General features: G+C 50.0%; 1 pseudogene; it reads left to right on the top strand.

Annotated features, from left to right (window-relative positions):
- Positions 1-3,911: 3,911 nt before the first annotated feature.
- On the top strand, positions 3,912-4,696 carry LOC122439319 (annotated as a pseudogene).
- Positions 4,697-6,117: the final 1,421 nt, after the last annotated feature.

Here is a 6,117-nt window from a genome sequence, read left to right as displayed (position 1 = left end):
GCGGACTGTCGCATCCTTCTCTCTGTTGGGCAGTGGATGAAGAAAGGAGAGTGAAGAGCTGACCTGCTGACCACGAAGCCAGACAGCTGAGGTGGGGTGTCACTTCCCTGACCGCGACCAGCAGAAAAGAGGAGGAGTCCATCCTGAACGCAAGCCCCTCTCCCCACCCTTGAAGGGTACAAAGAAGTACAAGGTGCAGGTTCCCCAGGTAGAGGGGAGGAGGCTGGGGAGAGATGCCTGGTCGCAAGGCTAAACCAGGCCCCTTCTTTCCCTTTTCATTGTTTAACTGAAGGACCCCTGGGGCCACCAGAAGCTAGGAAGAGGCAGAAGAGAGCTCTGCCCACACCTGGATTCAGACTCTGGTCTCCAGAACTGTGAGAGGCAGATTTCTATTGTTTTAAGCCCCCTAGTTTGTGGCGATCTGTTATAGCAGCCCCAGGGCTCACATGAGAAAATAAGTTATGCTTCATAGTAGAAAGTGCTATCAAAGTAGCACTCCTGTGAAATAAAAATAAACCCTAATACAGTGGTGTTAGTGGTAAAGAACCTGTCTACCAATGATCCCTGGGCCGGGAAAAGTGCCTGGAGGAGGGCATGGCAACCCACTCCAGTATTCTTGCCTAGAGAATCCCAATAGACAGAGGAGCCTGGTGGGTATAGTCCACAGGATCACAAAGAGTTGGAGATGATTGAAGTGACAGCTCATGTGATATAAAATGTATTACATACAAGTATGCATGTTCTGGTGGTGAGAACCCAGAAATCATAACTGAAATGTAAATTGAACCCTGGAGAAACTGTTCTCAAACTTCACCATTTTCTCCTGTGGCTTCTCTGCTGGCAAAATCCACCCCCCAGTATAAACAAGAACACCAAATTGTGTCCCAGCTGTTTGTAATTGTCTTTTCAAGCGTCTAGATTCAAAATGCATTATGTACAATTATGTCTTCAATTGCCCTGTGAAAATTACTGCAATGCAGAATAATTTCCTAGACAGTTTACAACTTTGATGAGGAATGATCCAGGCAAATATTGAATCTGCAAAAAATGTCAATTACGGGCTTGATAATATTTGTTTTGCCAAAGAGAGGAAGATAGAGACGTTTCCCTTTGCGGAGAAGTGTGTCATCAAAGTAAATGTGAATTTGAAAAGCAAGCATGAAGCTGCATGTATCAGGGAACTGGAGGGAAGTAGCCAAGCTGTCATGGGGGGCAGGGGATGTGTCCTAACACACTGGGAGGGTGGAACCCCGTGTTCACTCCCTACTCCCTATGTGCTCTCAGACCTCTCTTCCCTTGGGGCCCCAACCTTCACCAGGGGTGTTGTCAATATGCTGACCTAGTGGTTGAGGCTGACAAAGCCTCAGAACAGGGTGGTTGTTGTTGCAGATGCTCCTGCTGGCAGCAGGCAGATGGGTTGATGGTAGCAATGGGAGCCACCTCCCACATAGGCAGTGGGTGCCCAATAGGGATCCCTGCCCTGGCGAGGGTCAGGCTGGCCCTGTCCCTCCTCACCTCTGACCATTGATCCCCAACCTTTGCTCCTCAACCAGCCTAAACTCAACAGTCAGGGTCTGGCTCCATCTGTTCCAGCTTTGATGGAATATTTAGGTCTGCACCCTCCTTCTTCAGATCTCTGAAATCTCACATATTGTTCTCAAAAAAGGCTGGTTCCTGCCCATCAAGTTTTGGCTTTAAATCCTACCATCCCTTTCCTGCCTCAGTCTAAAAATCAATTGTGGAATATTGCTTCTTTCACTCTACTTTCCCATGAGAACAGTGGAGCCAGCCTAGGCACAGAGGCCTCTGAGTCACTGCGGAGAGGAAGACAGAGACAAGGAAGAGTTCCAAAGTCCACTTCGGTCCAAAGGCTGTTGCTCCAGCCTTTATCCGTCCTAGGCAAGGCAGCCCAGAGGTGCTCTCACTGCTGTCAATCACAGGTCATCAGGAACTCAGCTGACTCATCACAGTGAGAGAGACTGCGCAAGGTCGAGAAACATGGGCATTTGCAGAGGCTGCTGGAAAGGATTCAGACTAATTTGTGCTAGAACACTTTGCTGTGTTCAACACTCTCAGGGAGCAGGGGTGATTCTGGGATCACTGTTTTAGTAACTCTTACCTAGAAGGTGTGAAGACTGAGCCAGGTTAAAGCTGTCTCTGCCAAGAGCAGCAGCAGCTCCGACTCCATGATGGGGTCTGGTCTTTGCTGGCTCAGACACTGCTCCATTCCGGACTGTGTTCATGCAAGGTCTTGCTTTTATGCTGTGCCTATAAGCCAGAGTGGCCTTGTCCAGGCAGGTGTCATATCCTACAGAGCCCGCTATGGCCAGACTGGGTATATCAGAATCTCCGGTGCTCTTTCTGTGCCTGATGAGATGACAGGAAGGTGACTCTCTCGGCCAGGAGTGGACTTGGTACTCAGGTCTAGAAAACGCCTGTCTGCCCTGGTAGAAGCTGACTTCCTACTTCTACTGGAGGACAGTGCCTTGTGTAGCTGAAAGCCAGCCAGCATTGTCTGCTGGTTTCTTGATACCTTGCCCCCACCCCAATTTTATCTTTGCTCCTTGGTCCACTTCAGAAATCAGGGGTAATGATGGTAGCTTTTTGAAGTTTCTCTAGATTGTTTTACTAGTGAAACACTGTATCATATGAAACAACTTTATTTCCAAAGCCCTCTGCATATTGTAATAGTTTCCTACTGCTCTTATATTCTAAGTTTTCTGTGGCTGCTGTAACAAATTTACCAACAGTAGAAATGTATTCTTCCACAGTTCTAGAGGCCACAAGTCCAAAATGGGTACCACTGGGCTGACGTGAAGGTGTGGGCAGGGCTGTGACCTCTCTGAAGGCTCCAGAAGGATCTTTCCTGCCTCTTCCAGCTTCCGTGACCTCGGGTGTCCTTTGGCTTGTGGCTGCATCATTCTGACCTCTGTGTCCGTGTTCACATGGCCTTCTTCCTAAGTGTATCAAACCTCTCTCTGCTTTCCTCTTCTAAGGACACATGTGATGGCACTCAGGGCATATCTGGATAACCCAGGGTCATCTCCCCATCTCAGGTCCTTAATTTAATCACAGCTGCCAAGATTCTTTTTCCAAAACAAGGTAATATTTGCAGGTTCCAGGGATGAGGACCTGATATCTTTGAGGGCCAGTCTTCAGGCTGCTACATGAGGTACTGAATCATTGGCTGTGGTGATTTACAACAATATATATTTATTCTCTCACGGCTCTAGAGGTCAGAAGCCTGTAGTCTTGAGATCAAGGTGTGGGCAGGGCTGGGGCAGGGCTGGTTCTTCCTTCTGGAGACTCCAGAAGAAAATCAGTTCCAGGCCTCTTCCAGCTTCTAGAAGCTGCCATTGTTCCCTGGCTCATGGCCGCACCACTCTAATCTCTGCCTCCAGGGTCACATTGACACCCTGTCTTCCTCTTACCAAGGGATGGCATTTAGAGCCCAATCTCCCCCGCCCCTCCCCATCTCAAGGTCAATAATCACATCTGCAAAGTTGCTTCAGCCATACAAGGGGACACATTTACAAGCTTGTGGGTAGTTTTTCAGCTGACCACACAGACCCCTCCCCTCTTGCAGATGACAACCCTGCTCCAGGAGAAACCACCATCTCCAGTTCTGATGGTTCAGCAGGTAAAGAATCCGCCTGCAATGCAGAAGACATGGGAGATGCAGATTTGATCCCTGAGTGGGGAAGATCCCCTGGAAGAGTGCATGGCAACCCTCTCCAGTATTCTTGACTGGGAAACCCCCCGGATGGAGGAGCCTGGTGGGCTACAGTCTATGGGGTCACAGAGTCAGACTGACTGAGCGACTAAGCACAACAGCATAGCCAATTCTGTGTTGTTTTCTTTACTTGTCTGCATCCACCTCAGTATGCATCCCTGAACAGCGGGTTCCTGAGTCTGCCTGCTTTGAGCTTTGTGCAGAGTGAACTGCACGTGGGTCTGCTTTGCAACTTGCTTTCTTTGCTCAACATGTTGATAGCTTACAGTGAATGATGTGGGATTTGTGATCTCGGAAGATTTAGCCTCCCTGGACCAGGGACCAGGCTTGATCACTCAAGAGCTTTTGTGTAGCAGAAAAGAGCTTTTGTGTCCTTTTATTAAATGGACAGAAAGCTTCTGCCCAGGGGCTCCGCATGCTAAGTGGCCCGGAGCTAGCGGGCGGGCGTCAGGGAAGGGCCTGACTTGGCCCCAGCGGCTGCCATGGCTGACAGCGGCCCCATGGGGAGCGCAGCATTGGAGGCCCCGGCCAACGGACCGGGGAATGGCGGCCCAGGGCCCGGGGTGTCTACTTTCAGAGCCCCCCTGGGGCTGCAGACAAGGGCTGCGACGAGGGCCCAGTGAGGCGCCAAGGTAAGGTCACGGTCAAGTACGACCGCAAGGAGCTACAGAAGTGCCTCAACCTGGAGGAGTGGATCCTAGAGCAGCTCACTCGCCTCTACGACTGCCAGGAGAGGAGATCCTGGAGCTGGAAATCGATGTGGATGAACTCCTGGACACAGAAGGCGATGATACCCGGGCTGCCAGGATCAAGGAGCAACTGGTTGACTGTTACAAACCCACTGAGGCCTTCATCTGTGGCCTGCTGGACAAGATCCGGGGCATGCAGAAGCTGAGCACACCCCAGAAGAAGTAAGGGTCCTCGACCCAGCTGAACGGTGGCTCCACAGGATAATCGCTGCCCCCGGACTTCATAGCAACAGCAATACCAGGGGTCCCCGCGGCCAGGCCTGGTGCCACGAGCAGGGCTCCCCGTGGCCCTGGCCCAGGGTCCTCTTCCCTGCGCCCTCAGTTTTCCATTTTTGGGGTTTTTTATTATTATTAAACTGATGAGACTTTTTGTGTTTTTATATTGACTGCAGCGTGGGCCCTTTAATAAAGCTAGGATGTGCCTTTGGTGCCAAAAAAAAAAGAGAAAGCTTCTGACAGAGACTTCAGAAGGGGGCCCCCACCCACATCTTATCAAGGCCTTATATACTTTAACCAGACCCACTCCCACAACATACACCTTAAATTAACAAGATTAGAATTAACAATAGAAAGGTCTTACCAGACCCACTCCCACAACATACTTCTTAAGATAACAAGATTAGTTAGAAGGTTCTTGTTAAGGAGAAACATGCCCACAAGCAAGACACTTTGTTATATTGACTGATACAAAGCAATATAGGGAAAAAAAAAAAGGTGGTCCTCTCCTCCTCCTTGAGAGCCCCAGACCCCTTCCTCTTTCTCAAGGGCTCCAGACCCCTTTCTCCTCCTCGGGGACTTCAGACTTCTTATCAACCTGCCTAGGAATTGACTCTCTTCATTTGATGTTCATCCATGTGGACATAAGGGGCTCTAGTGTTCCCTTCTTGCCTCTCTGGTGCTGCGTATCTGTCCATTGAAGGGTAGATGGAGATGGAGTGCAACTCTTTTCCATGGGTAGCTAAATTCCCTGGCCTTGCTCAGTACTTTTTATCTTTTAAAAGAAACTCTTTAATAACCCCACAGTAGACAGACAGCTCACTGGATGCCCAGCCCCCAGTGGAGACACACTTGGTCACAGGGACACTGACAGCATTCCAAACGCATTCTGAGAAGTGGGGCCTACGCTGTAAAATGTTAGAGGGTGTTTTCCCTCTTACAAATAGAAAGCTGGGTTTTAATACAGAACAGATTAGTGCCTCTTGGGGGGGCTTTGTGTCCTGGGGGGCCCTGTGTCCCTGCAGGAGCTTCTGCGTGTCCTGAAGGGGGCTCTGTGCCTTGGGGCATCTGTGTCAGCTGTGTGTCTGTGGGTAGCTCTGGGTCCTGGGCTGGGGGGCAGTCTGTGTCCCTGTGGCGGGGGTCTCTCAATGGGGAGGTGGAGGGTGGGGTGAGAGAGTCTAGACATTCATTTACACTTGACTCTTGAACAACCAGGGGTTAGGGACGGCCGCCTTTCACACAGTAAAAACATCTGCGTCTAATTTATAGTCTTCCCTCTTATCCATGATATCTACGGTTCTGCAGCTGTGGATCTAACCAACCAGGGTCGTGTAGGTAGGTAGGCCCGAGACGTATACTCTTGAAAAAAAAAAAAAATCTGCGTGTTAAGTGGCCCCGCATTGTTCAAGGGTCATTTGT

This window comes from Cervus canadensis, chromosome 1 (genome assembly GCF_019320065.1).
Source record: "Cervus canadensis isolate Bull #8, Minnesota chromosome 1, ASM1932006v1, whole genome shotgun sequence".
NCBI lineage: Eukaryota > Metazoa > Chordata > Mammalia > Artiodactyla > Cervidae > Cervus > Cervus canadensis.
Note: the sequence above shows the minus strand (reverse complement) of the source record. Positions and strands in the feature narration are given on the sequence as shown.